Here is a 14404-nt window from a genome sequence, read left to right as displayed (position 1 = left end):
TAATGTCACAAAACAAACTGAGGGTGGCTGGGGGTAGAGGGGTAGGGAGACGGTGGTGGGGTTATGGACTTTGGGGAGGGTATGTGCTATGGTAAGTGCTATGAAGTGTGTAAACCTGGTGATTCACAGGCCTAAACCCGTGGGGCTAATAATACATTATATGTTTATAAAAAATTAAAAAATATATAAAAGATACACGCTTGCTAGAAGGTATAAGATAAATCCTGCGAAATTTCAGAGTCTTGCCTCATAGTGGACTTCTAGGGGGTCTGCTGGTTTTGGACAATTAATATATCTCACTAAGAGACAAAATGGAACAAATTTTCACCTATTTACCAGATAACCCAGCAGGCTGAGCAGGAAAGGGGACTTCAGCCTGAAGTGTTAGCTGTGCTGACACTTGGGTTAGATGCCAAAATACACCAAATGTTATTGCATGTGACTGTGAGAGAAATAGGGAACATCTAACAATCCCAGTGTTCTCCAAAGAAGGTTGATAGTTACAGGTCCCAGGGTTTTGAAGTAAGTTCATCTCCGTCCTTTCTATTTGAAAAGTATCTTTTGGTTTGCTCCTCAGCACTGGTGGAAATTGAGCAGCTGACCAGGGGTACCAAGTCCTTGTGACACTTAGGTTAATTCAGGTCCTCTGAGAGGCAGATGCCAAAACAAAGTTAGAAATAGAGAAAATTTATTGGGGGGGGGGGGGGGCACTTGTAAAGGATGGAGGGAGGAGGGAGAAGGAGTAATCAGAGGACTTTCAGACCGTAAGAACAGTGACATAACTCTGAGATAAGACAAGGGAGTCAGGAGAATTGGACAGTATAACCCCAGACTGCAGTGCAGCTTTGACAAAGTATTGTCCAGGCTAATGGGAGGCCCAGGGCATAGATCTATCATTAGGGGAGTCTGGCATTGGACAGAAAGAGCTCAAATCTAGTACTATTGCTATGCCTAGTCATTGACTAGTAGCAACCAAGAGAGCATGGCTTTGATGCAAATGTTGTGGCAGATTCCAAGGGTATGTCTGTGAAAGGCCGTGAGCTAACTACATGCTACCATTTCATTTGGAGAGTGACCTTAGGGGAACATAATTCCATAGCTGCCAGACCACCCAAATTCCTTTTTGTGATACTGTTATCTATCAAAATACGCACATCTCATTAGAAATTGGAAATAGAATATATGAGACTGGCTCCTAGCAGGTCTGGAAGATCCAAATAAATTTTAAAAGCAGATGGCTCAGATGTCCTTGGTACTTGCTCTTATTTTACTACTTCTCCCTTAGTCTGCACAGATAAACCTTTAAAGAGGTTACTGTAACACAATAATGGCCAATTGAAGTATTTGCAAGGTAAGGTAGTACAGTTAACATTGGGATGCTATAGAATTACATTCTAACTCAGATTGGCCCCCTACAACAATGATGAAGAGAATCCCCGTGGGTAGAACTTTGGGTCATACATTGGTCCACTTCGTGAAATGAGAAACAACTGGAGGCAAGTATTTATATTGATAAATGAGCTGTGGTTAATTGTTTGGCTCTCTGGACAGAGACTTGGAAAAATGAGGCTTAAAAAGCTAGTGAGGAAGATCTCTAAGAGAAAGTATATATCTTGAATGGGGAAAAAAGTGTAAAATAATTTGCATCCCACAAAAATGTTTACCAGAAGATAATGTCAAAAATAGCAAAAAGTTTATTGTTATTACATAGATAAGATGACCCATCAGTGCATGCCAATCACCTTCTTTGCCTGCTCACTCAGGTGTTTCTCAATGAGACCTTGCACAAAATGGTCATGTTGTCAGTGATGATGGCTTTGTATGGGCGGAGCAATGCTGGACTTCCCTTAAAGCTAATCTGACAGCTGCCACTGGGAGTTTCCCCACCTCCCAAAGAAGCAGCTTAAACTGACTTTCTCTGTGAGGGACCAGTGAGGGACCAGTCATGTAGATGGCAGGTTCATTACTATGGTTCCTTCTGGGGTAGGCAGCTTCCAAAATGGCTCCTAATGTTCTTTGCCTCTTGGAATTCAAGCTTTGTATAATTTCCTCTTTTCCAGAGTGGGTTGGACAGAATAGTTTTTTTTTTTTCTAACTAATGGATATGCATGACAAAATGATGGATTTAGGCAACAAAAAGACTGGCTTCTATTGCTTCTCTTTCCTTTTCTCTCCACCTTGTACCTTTCTCTGGAGGAAGAAATACGTGTTGTGAGTAGCAGTAGGGAGAGCTTATGTAACAAGGAGCGGACCTCTCCTTATCATAGCCACAAATATGAGTTTGCAAATGGATCCTCCCTCAGTTAAGCCTTGAGATAATTGTGGCCCCAAATGACATCTTGAGGGCAGTCTCGTGAGAGGCCATGAGTCAGAGGCAATCACAGGTAACTGATACTTACGTCCTTAGCCTAAGAGACTATAAGGTAAGATTAAGTGTAATTGGAGTTCTTGATGTAGTTCGGTATATAATACTGAATAACACAGACTTTAGTATTGGGGGTAGGGTGCTGTCTTTACAAATACCTACCTATGTGTGAGTGCCTTCTGAATTGACTATGGGCAGAAGGTGGAAGGTTGGCAAGGAGAGCGTTAATGAAAATCTTTATTGCTTTGAGCTTGCTTGTGGATCTCCTGAAGCCTACCAGCCTCTACATTGATGATCTCTTTTGTTAATCCTTCCCTTCTGAATCTTGACCAGTGCCCTGGTCAAGTGCCCTTGTTTTATTTTGGTACTTGCTCTTATTTTACTACTTGCAGCCTTGTGAGCATTAATTGCAGCCTTGTGAGCAACCTGAGAGGTACTCATAAACCACACCAGATGTCTGATTTACTGATACTGTAAGATACCAAATGTTTGTTGTTCAAGTTGCTGAATGTTGGTCTAATTTTTTATGCAGCAGTAGATAACTAAGGTCTCCTCAGTTATGGAGGAGAGTTTGTTGTTATTCTGAGGACAGATTTTGAATCTAAGGTGGAGATTTGCTTTTTCTGTTCTCAGCACTTCTATTAGAATCACCATGTGTGGACAGAATGCCTTCTCCATCACCATGGTATCCTATAAATCTTGCCTCCACTAAAGATTATGTTTTGTATTAATGGGCTTCTATCCCCTGAATTCGTTGGACTTACCATGTTCTCATTTACTCATAAGCGGCTGATTTGGTAGAAAGTAGCTCAGTTATAACATGAGCTTGGAGACAAAACTATGTTGGGGTAATTGTTCTGTGATCACTCTGTGTACTTAAAAACCACTGCTCATACTTGATTTTCTTCTCCATAATCAAAATGCACAAATGTGGAGGAAAATAGTGAAAATAGAAGTGGATATTGTCATTATGAAATAAAGAAGATATTTTGCTCTTTGTCCTAGCAACTTGGGACTCAATAGTTTGGAAGTTCTGATGCTTAAACGACAAGTAATTTGACCCAAGAACATAGCCGTGATGCTGTTGAATTGAAAGTTGAAACTGTTTGGTCATCATTTGGGTCTTCCTATGGTTAATGCAATGGGTGGACAAGGAGGTTACTTTCCCTCCTGGGATGATTGATCTTATCAGGGAGATGTTGGATTTCTGCTACAGACATGGAGAATAAAGAAAAATCTCTGAATCCCAGATGGGTTCACTATGGGGGTTCTCAATACTCCCTTGGATAAGTGTCCAGGTCAGACAATAGATTTATAAATTGAACTTTAACATATTGCTTTATAATTTAAATCTGCAAAAATGGCCGGTTATTGATAATGCAAATGATTTAGGCACTCCATGTTGGATTAGAAGAGATTTTAATATATTTTTCCTTGGCATGCATCATTTTTCTCAGTCTTATTTAGGGACAAGTTCTGTGTGTTTCCCTTGGAGCTACTGAAATCAGAGCTCTGATAAACCCTCTTGAGGTTAGAAGAATCTATTGAAGTGACCACACTTTCTTTCTTCAGAATTAGCTGCCACTTTGCTGTAGTTTCACGGAAACCAGGAAATAATGGAAATATTGTTTGCTCACAGTTTTTTTCCAGCAAAGTGTTGACTTGGACTTCATTTCATGCCAGTAGTATGTGGCCATCCCAAATTTGCATTTGTTTTCAAAGAAAAGGGAAGGTGATTGTTTTGTGTTCCCCAACAGCTCTTGGTGCTTCAGTCTATAAGCCAAAGTGAGGGGTACAAGCCTGCCATTGTGGTGACAGAGTAGAAACAGGTTTCAGTGTGCGTTGTTTCAGATTCCCCTGAACCCCTGTACATGTTCACCCACCCTGATTTTTTACAGGGTAGGCAAACTCTTCGGACCCTCATCTCTCTTATGGTGATTTTTTTTGATGCCAATTCCATTTCTTAGTAATTGATCCTTGATTAATACTACTAGGTCTATTCTAAAAGGTTTCACTGACCTTGAATTTTAGAAATGAATGATTTTAAACTGTCCTTCCCAGGAGACCTGAGATTCCTTATTCAAGGAATAAGGAATCACCCCTCAGTGATCTTCCTTACTGCATGCCAAAAGTCTTTAAAAAAGAAAGTATTTTTAAGTCATGTGTCACACCTCTTCAGACACTGCTTTATTTGTCTTGATAATATTGATTTTTAAGGGTAAATATATTGGCATTTTTAAACTACGTGTTGTTGATGATATAATGACGTTTTATTTTTTGTCAAGATTCTTTGATGCAGTGTTTGTGAAAGACAGATGGGTAATCTAACAAATTGCATATCACAATCAGTGAAGCAGTAGAGAGCAGTAAAGACTTAAAACAATGCCCATTAGTATTAGTTGAAATAGATTACAGCCCACTTCTTTAATATTGATCAAACATATTTAATATACCATTAGCATTTCCAGAATGATGCACTAATGTGTTAAAATGACATCGATTAAGGGTGTTAATTAGTTGTTGAAAAATTTCAGCAGATTGTTCTGTCAAAACCAAATAGTGATTTTGTTGATGTTATAAGCTCTTAATTGTAGTGGTAATCTTTTTATGGCTTACTTAGTAGATAATCTGATGATTGACTTCTTACTCATATTAGCCAGAAGTAACAATATTTTATACAGAATTTAACACGGGTCAAAGAACCAGTTTACACCAAGATAAAGTATATTTTTGGCATCAAACTCTTGAGGTCATGAGGTGAAGTGAGATGCACAATGGATCACTGTTGGGCATCTGCTTTGAAAAGTCAAAAGTGAAAGCACAGAGCTTCCAGAGCATCTAGTTGTTTCCATGTAAAGATCTTCCAGTGAAATGCCTTTAAGTGTTGGTGTTAGCTCTAATGATAAGTAAATAGTAAAAATGCAAGTGTTTTGATTTTAGAATCTGCTCAGTTGCTGTTACACCAAATTAATTTGTTACATGCTCTTTGACCCTGATGAAAGGAGTATTCTTTAAAAAACAAATGACAAAAAAAATTGCCTGACTCAGAAGTCTAAATATTGTCAGAAAGTGGGTATTTATCTACAGTGTATAGTACAGTGAATAAGAAAAGTGAATGCTCTAAGATGAGTAATTTAATTGCTAGTTAAATTACTAATAGACTGAATCTCCGAATATGTTAAATGGATTGTAGCTTAGGTCCTTTTAATTTTCTTTCTTTTTAGGTCCCTTTACTTTTCATGAGTACTTCTCCTCTTACTGGTCTATTTTAATTTTGATAATGTCAGCCCTGGATTGTAGTCTTACACTTTTCCTGTTCAGCCACCATACTACCTGTTAAATAAGTACTTTATTCTTTATATTTTCCAGCTTGATCTTACTGAGATACTAATTTCTAGAGGAATGGATTGCTAATATTATAAACTATGAAATTTTGCATGTATATTTAAAATTTCTTGATAATTTTTGTCTTTTTTAATTTTTCAAATCTTTGTTATAATTTCATAAATTCTTTGAGAAGCTTCTGATAAGGTTTGTCAAATTTATTTTCAGGTCATATGTATTTCAGACCATACATGTATGTATTTTAAATATTATAGATGTGGATGGTGAATTCAGACATTATGTTAATGATACCTATGGGGGGAAACCAATTTTGCGGAGAGTGAGATTTATCTGAATAGTTTTGCAAGAATAAATGTTAAGTCTTTGGTAGTCGGTGAAGGTGCTCATTCAGAATTCTACATCATCTGTTATTATGAAGTATGTCTTTTATCTTTCTCAAGCAAGTACTAGGAGAAAAGTTATTTGATTTAGTAGTACAATTTATAAAAAAACAAAACAAAACAACAACAACAACAACAAAATGTTTTGGAGGCAGCTTCTACATGGAGTGATTTGTCCTTAGGGAAGAAGCTGAGTGACTCTTGAATGTAGATGGCCAACTGGATGCCCATCCCAAACCAGCTCTAACAGATGACACACGGCGATTCCCTTCGGTTATGCAGTTTCCTGGGTTTCTTGATGAATTGCCATTTATTGCTGTGGCTTGCCATTTCCTGTAGTAACTACTTAGGAAAGAGTAAGCAATGATCCCATCACATCTAAATTACTGTATTCGCTGCTTTCTTCTGGATTTGAAACTGAACTTTAGGACCAAAGCCATATTAATGAGAAACAGAAAGCAATCTATGACTCCCACTCTCATTAGAATGGGTGAGTACAAAGAAAAACCCTTATGCTTTGAATTTATATTATTCTCAATAATTTTATATATATTGTGTCTAAAGGAAAATTCTGTTGGATATTTCAAGAAACACTGAATTTTTGCTATTAATATGATGCCAGAATAAGCAAGACTCTACACTTTAAGAAGAAATTCCAAAATTTTACACGTTTATGACTATTGTGCTCTTGTAAGTACAATATTTAAGTAGCTTGCTGATTATTTATCTTGTTATCTGGAAACATTGATATATATAGCAATGTAAAATTGTATGTACCCAAGAAATTATAGAAATAATCTTGTAGTAAAGCATTCATGAGACTTATATCTTGGGTAAATTATACTAACTTATAGACAAAGTTGCAGAGATATATAAACCATTAATTACATTATTCATCACAGATCTCTTGAAGCTAAGTAGTTGTTAAAATGTTCCCTATATTTCACATACTTATTGGACATAAGGCTCTATAAATCATTAACTATGAAACCATTTTATTTTAGGAAAGGTAATATGAATTATTATACAAAACAAACTTAGATATAACTGGGTTTAATGGCAAATTAAAAACTTGAAATTTATATCAGATTTCTTAAGTGAGAGATCATTTTTATTTAGAAATTGCTTATCTCAAATTAGGTTTACAAGTATGATAAATCACAAAAATTGTGATTTAGTAACTAGCTATATACAATCACAATTTGTGGCCTATAGATAGTATTAAATAGAAGATGATTTTGGATAGTAAGTAATTTTGCTGTGATACAATGCAATAGGTGTATAAATCTTAGAAAATCTTATTAGTGGTAATGATTTAGTATTGCATAACATCTTTCCAGTGAGAAATTTTCAGCCAAACTTACAGATGTATGAAAACCATATAAATAAAATCAGTAGGGTCGTATCCTATTCCCATGATATTTGAAATACATTTTTTCAGATAATACGACCTAACCTTCTAACATAGAATATTATTCTTTTTTACATAAACATTATTTTAAAAACACACACTTCTAAGATACGGGAACTTATCTTTATTTCTCCCTTGAGACGTAACTTTCAAAATTATACGGCTGCACCTAAAGTGTAAAGGTTACGCTTATCCTAGGCTGCTTACGTTCCGAAAACTCATAAAGTTTCAAGAGCACTAGATATTGGCAGGATCAGATTACCATAGCAACCCATATCCATGGCCAACCTCTCTGAATATTTGACCTAAAAGACTTAATGATAAGGCCAGTGCAATGAGATGCAAAAACAAAGCAAAAAAATATTTACACAGAATTCTGGAAGTTGTTACATTTTTGGTTCCTCTTCTATAGAAATCAAATTGCTTGATAATCAATTAAACTCATTTTAACCAATGCTTAAAATGCATCTACTTTGCATTAAGCTATGTATTAGGAATTGGGGGAGGAAACTAAGATTCTATATAAAAGTGTCCGATTCTGTTAGAGAACCAGCTACTGTAACCTGAGACAGAATGTGATGGCTGTCAGCTCTTTGTGCTGTGGAATCTGATGTGTTTTGAGGCAAGAGAAAGGCTCCACAGAGAAGGCGACAGGCAACTCTTAGGGAAAGAACAATACAAACACAGGCTTATATTTGGGGTGAACAAGCACTAGGTTTATTGGGCGTGAGGGGGAGGAATGGAACAGGTGGGAACAGGACACAGGACTCAAACCGTGGAATAATGCTCCATGATAGACTTTGTGAAATGCTGATACAGTAATTTGTCTAAATCTCAATTTTTGTTTTTTTACAACTGGAGTTAGAAATTGAGAATGAGATAGTTTATGAAATAATTGGGGGTAGATAATAAGTAATATATCTGAGATGTAGGCATATTTTCCCTGGCTCCTTGCCTGCACAGGGAAGCACAATCATGACAGATTCCAGGCTTCACGAGTAAGGCTTCTTCCAGGTACAAGAAGTTCTCTTTAGCATTTTCAGTGTGTACATCTTTCCTTTGTTCTGTACCCGTTCATGTAAGTCTGACAATATGGCTGCCCACACACCAAACACAAGTAACTGAAACAAGATAAACCCAACACATGTCTGAGAGTCCACTTGCAAGATTAGGTTAGGAGGATTCAGATTCCAAGGAGTGTTCCTTAGCAGACCCAGGGTTCAAGCACATCTGAGATGTACAGAGAAGTGCATGCACATGCATGCGTGCACACACACACACACAAGAAAACTTTCCACAGTGATTTTTGAATTCTTTTATAAGATACACTCTCTTGATGAAGTAAGAAGGTATATTTATTGACATCCAAGGTGGTGAGGAAATTCATTTGGCTTAGGCTCAGGTGTTATAAGTGTCTGAGGCCATCTGAGTGACCAATGTCTGCCAAGCCCCTTATGGTAAGATGGTTCACTTCATCTTTATACATAGTAGCCTGGATTCCATTGAAGGAAATATTCTTAAAATGTTAAGAACCAAGAATGCATAAAAACTGCAATTTTTCTGAAAATATTTTTCTGGTCTCTAGTTCTAGGAGATCCACCTGATTCTGCCTTGGTCTTATGATACTATGAATTACTAAGTCTTTGAGCCTCAAGAGGAGGTGACATTTGGGGAGTCCCTGCCCACTATTGCTATGATTGACCAGGGAAGGCAGGTGTCCTTCTCTGTTTTGAAGAGCAACATCTCAGGGACACCTGGGTAGCTCAGTTTGTTAAGCATCTGCTGTCAGCTCAGGTCATGATCCTGGGGTCCTGGGGTCAAGCCCTTTGTCAGGCTCTCAGCGGATCATCTGCTTCTCTTTCTGCCACTCCCTTGTTTGTTCTCTCTCTCTCTCTTTCAAATTAAATATTAAAAACAAACAAACAAAAACCAAAAAGCACTGGGAAGAAAGGGCCTTATAGGTATAGCACGGCAGTACTGGGTCATGGGAGGATGACAGAAGTGGTGGAGATGGTTATGTTCACAGAATGAATCGGTAACTCTCTGCTGAAGACTGACCAGTAATAATACACTTTACCAAACTAGAGACTGATTTTTCTAATCATGGGGAAATTATTAAGATTAAATTCTTTTTCTTTTTTCTTTAGATGAGTAACTCTTATATAGAGATGGCAAGTTCACAGAAATTGGTAAAAGCAGCTAACAAAGTTAGGGGAGGGTTCTGTTTCTCCTCAGCCTAGTTGTCATTGCTGACTAGAGGCAGGAGGGTCCCTGGGTCCAGTGGCTTCTCCTTGACAGGACATAGGAAGAAGAGCAGTCTTGGTAGCTGATCTCAGCAGAGATTGTTTCTTTATCAAATTCCTCAGTCTTTTGTGAAAGTTGAGCCAACAGACACTCTCTTGGGATCAGCTAGGTATTGTCCTGACTTTACATATGTGGCCAATCATTCCTTGGCTGTACTTCCCAGACACAAGTGACATTCTTGTTATATAATTATTGATTGATTATTGATTGATTCCTCCAACTTTAAATGGAGAATTGGCCCATCATTTCTAATAGCTGCGTTATAACCAAGTTGCATAGTCCACTTTACTTTTAAAGTCTATATGCTTCAACTAATTTAATCATTTGTCCTGAGAGGAAAGAAAACATTTCATTACAGAGCAGTATTTGGTTAGATAGGCCAGATCTCAAGAAGGGACCCTAGGAACCCCTTATAGTAACCTATCCATGTTCGTGTTAGTGCAGCATATGAAAGGATGAATGTCTAGGTCTATTAGGTAAGACCTCATAGGTAGAATAGGCAGCTAAAGAACACAAGCATTATTTCTCATAGTTCTGGAGGCTGAAAACCCTTATTGTGCCAGCACCATTGGATTCTGGCTAGAGTTCTCTTACTGGCTTATAGATGGCCCCTGATTGTTAGCTCTCTCCTTACAAGGACGCAGTCCTATTGGATTAGGGCCCAACCCTTATGACTTCATTTAACCTTAATTACCTCCTAAAAATCCTCTTTTTACCCTGGGGCTTTGTGCTTGAACATAGGAATTTTGGGAGAAAAGAGTTGAGTCCATAGCAATGGAGAAAATATGCTTCAATGCACTATCCTCATAGAGACAGTTTAGCAAGATAAGTGTGTTTTTTAATGATACCCATTGTCATAACCCTAATTTATGTTGATAGGGTAACAAATCTGATAACCCTACATTTTAGTGCTTTTATAAATATTATTTCTGTGCACATATATGGAAAATAGTATAACTCCTAAAATGCATTTCCAGTTTTTGTCTATTTTATTTCATTTTTTAAGATTTGTTTATTTTAGAGAGCATGCACATACACTCGTGAGCACGGGGATGCAGAGGGACAGAGGGAGAGGGAAACTCAAGCAGACTCCCTGCTGAGTTCAGAGCCCGATGCCAGGCTTAATCTCAGGACCTGAGGGGAAGACAAGAATCAGACGCTGAACCAACTGTGCCGCCCAGATAATCCATTTCCATTTGATATCAGTAGAACGTGGCAGCATTTTTTAAGAAAATGTTTTTAAAGTAACCACAAGCTGTAGGCTTAAATGCAACTAAAAAGGATGATGGCAGACTGCCAGCCCATGGAAAGACTGATTTCACAGGTGGTTCCATTCCGACGGTGTCCCCAGTCTTTCCATACAGTTTTTGTAACATTACTAGCACCTGTTAAAATATGAGAAGTGCAGGGGCACCTGGGTGGCTCAGTGGGTTAAAGCCCCTGCCTTCGGCTCAGGTTATGATCCCAGAGTCCTGGAATCAAGCCCCGCATCGGACTCTCTTCTCGGCGGTGAGCCTGCTTCCCTCCTTCTCTCTTTGCCTGCCTCTCTGCCTACTTGTGATCTCTGTCTGTCAAATAAGTAATAAATAAAATCTTTAAAAAAAATATGAGAAGTGCAGAAGGTAGAAGGCACATAAGTATTGTTTATCCCGGATTTTTAACCACTAACATTTTTTACTGCATAGAGAGAGAAAGTTCTTCAGCATTTCAAGTGCACGAGTGCCAATAATTCTTGTGCCCTCTAGATGACCTATTTCAGACTACTATTTCCAAACTAAGTGATGGAAGGTCAGTTCTGGAGAAGACTCAGGTAATTTTTGAAGCTAGTCTTATTCTTCTGCGATCAGGATTAAGAAATCCTGAGATGTAGTACACATCCTAACCTGTGCCTACCAATAGGAGGTCAGGAGTACGTGATAATCAAAGTATGATTCAGGCATAAAACTATCTTCACACTATTTTTATCCAAATAGAAAATGGCAAGATGTCATAGCTAATATCTTGTTTTTTTCTTTGTTGTTGACTCAGGAGAGTGAAATACATTGTAAATCAGGAGACTGACTTATACTGTCAGTCTTTCTGAGTCACATTCTGTTAGCTACCATTTATATCCATCACAAAGGGTCCTGATGCTAAAAAACAGGTCACATTTTGAATTCTGCAAAGAAAATACAAATTTAGAATGTAGAGTCATAGTTTTAAGTGGTCAATGTAAGCTGTCACGGAGAAGAAAGTCACTTATCAAAATGGTAGAATGTAGATATTGACCTATTTGTGTCAGCACTTATTGGACAGAAGTAACTTATTGGACAGACAGTAAGTTATGTAAACAAAAGTCAAAGGGCAGAAAAACTGAAAATCTTTGGCCCCCCTATCTTTTCCCAATGTCTGACTAGAAAAAATTTCCTTTAGTGGATATTCAGTAAATTCCTTCAAAATGGCTAAGTAGCCTTGCTTATTTGGTATTCTTTCGAGGGCCTTATGTTGTGGTTCTGCCAGTTCACAATTGTTTAGAGGCTGACAGTTTTCCAGGCATGATGATCATTTGTTGCTATTTACTTGTTCCTCTTCTGCCTGTGTTTTGATTTCCCGTTTTTTCAACCAGTTGCTCTGTGGGAAAGGAGAGAAACAAAGGAAGCAGGTGCCAGTGTCTAGTCTAAAGTTTGCTGTATTGTTAAGACAGATTCTTATTGAGTAGCTCAGTGAGGAAGAGATTTTATACTACTGACAGAAAATTAGATTCTTAAATATATTTTAAAAATGAGCATTTTTCTAGGGATGGCTGGGTGGCTTGGTCGGTTAAGCATCTGCTTCAGTTCAGGTCATGATTCTGGGGTCCTGGGATTGAGTCCTCGATCAGGGTGTGGGAGAGGGGAGGATCCTTGTTTAGGAGGGAGCCTGCTTCTCCCTCTGCCTCTGCCCCTCACCCCTGTTTGTGAACTTGTGCTCTCTCTCTCTCTAGCAAATAAATAAAATTACAACAACAACAACAACAACAACAACAACGAGCATTTTTTCCTATCTTGCAGACTTGTGTTGTCCAGTGCAGTAGCCAATAACCACGAATGGCTATTTGTGTTAAAATTTATGTTAAATAAGAATTTCCTTCTTCAGACTCACTGAAGCTTGCTGAAGAACCATATTACCACAGGACTTTTTTGTCATCATGGAATTTTTTTTTGGAGTACTCTACAGATTTAAAAAAAAAAGATCGATATACACAAAGGTGTATAAGTTTCTCTGAATTAAGAACTTCTGTGGCATAAAGCTTCATGTATTTATGTATATATACATGTAAAGCTTCATGTATACATGAAGCTTTATGTATACAGGTGAATAAAAACTGACAAGCAAACACAAAACATGGCAAATTAGGCAGTTTTACCAATAGGTAAAAACTCTGCTCTATCATTTTACCTTTTGTTACACTTTGGGGCCTGTCTAGACTGGCTGACCTCTTGGATTCTAGAAGTAGCATAATAGGGGTTACAATGTGGTGACACACCACCAAACATCAGTGAGATGGCAACAGGACACTGCACAACTGTGCCACGATCGTGGAGAGCTCGGAACACTGTGGTACTTGTGACCAAATGGTGAAGAGCTCCCACAAAAATACCCTTATGCTGGACAGTGACCCAGAATATGCTTCCTTCCTTCACCCCTGAAAGGAGGAAAGCCAGGATTCTGCAGCCTTGTGGCAGACAGAGGCACAGAGTTGTTTTATAGGGAGTAGAACTCTGTGCACTGTTCACACCATCCTTCCTGGGGAAACTGGAAATCTGTTCTGTTGACATTTATCATGATGCAGTTCTGTGCCAGCCCTAGAGATCTTTGTCCGTGCTTCATCCAAGCTGATAGGAGACATTGCTGTACATTAACTCAGAGTTACAGAGAGCCCTGGAGCATGGTTTCTTGAGATCCAGGATCTTAGAATGCATAGTGAACTAAAGCTTCTTTCACTCACATTCCTACCTTTTCTGCAAGTGCAAGCCTACTTCCCAGGTGCCTGGGGGAGGGTAGAGCTCTCTTTCAACCCTAATGTCTGGCTCAGGACCATCTTTGGTTGCCAGCCACTGGTCCTCCTAGATTTCTTTTTGCATCTCAGACTCTTTTCTTAAATTCTTCCTGAAGGTTCCCCAGTATCATCCTGAAATTCAAGTTCTCTTTACTCTTCCTCACCTAGAAGGGCTGTTGGTGTCTATGTTCCCATCACAAACAGACTTCAGTCAAGTCTTTGCCTCTCACCTGCAAACAGGCAGGAAGCCCTGGCACAATCATAACCACGTCGGTGCTGGAAGTCACTTGTGTCATCCAATACCTGTTCCAGTGAACACTGTCATCACTTCTTCTTCTTCTTCTTCTTCTTTTTTTTTTTTTAATCCAGTGCATAACTTTTGCAAGTGGTGGGGAGAGGCAGGACCTGACTCAGTCCTACTCACTCAATCCTCACTCCGAGGCCTTGTGAATTTTTCCCCCCTGGAAAAACTACTGATGTGAAAATAGCACCCTTTATAGCTCAGTCTTCCATAATTAGCCATCTTTTGATAACTGTTTCAATAGATAGCTAAACAATCTGAAAATAAGTGATTAACATGG

Source organism: Lontra canadensis, unplaced genomic scaffold (genome assembly GCF_010015895.1).
Source record: "Lontra canadensis isolate GAN:19392208 unplaced genomic scaffold, GSC_riverotter_1.0 scaffold44, whole genome shotgun sequence".
Taxonomy (NCBI): Eukaryota; Metazoa; Chordata; class Mammalia; order Carnivora; family Mustelidae; genus Lontra; species Lontra canadensis.
This window is presented reverse-complemented; position numbering follows the sequence as displayed.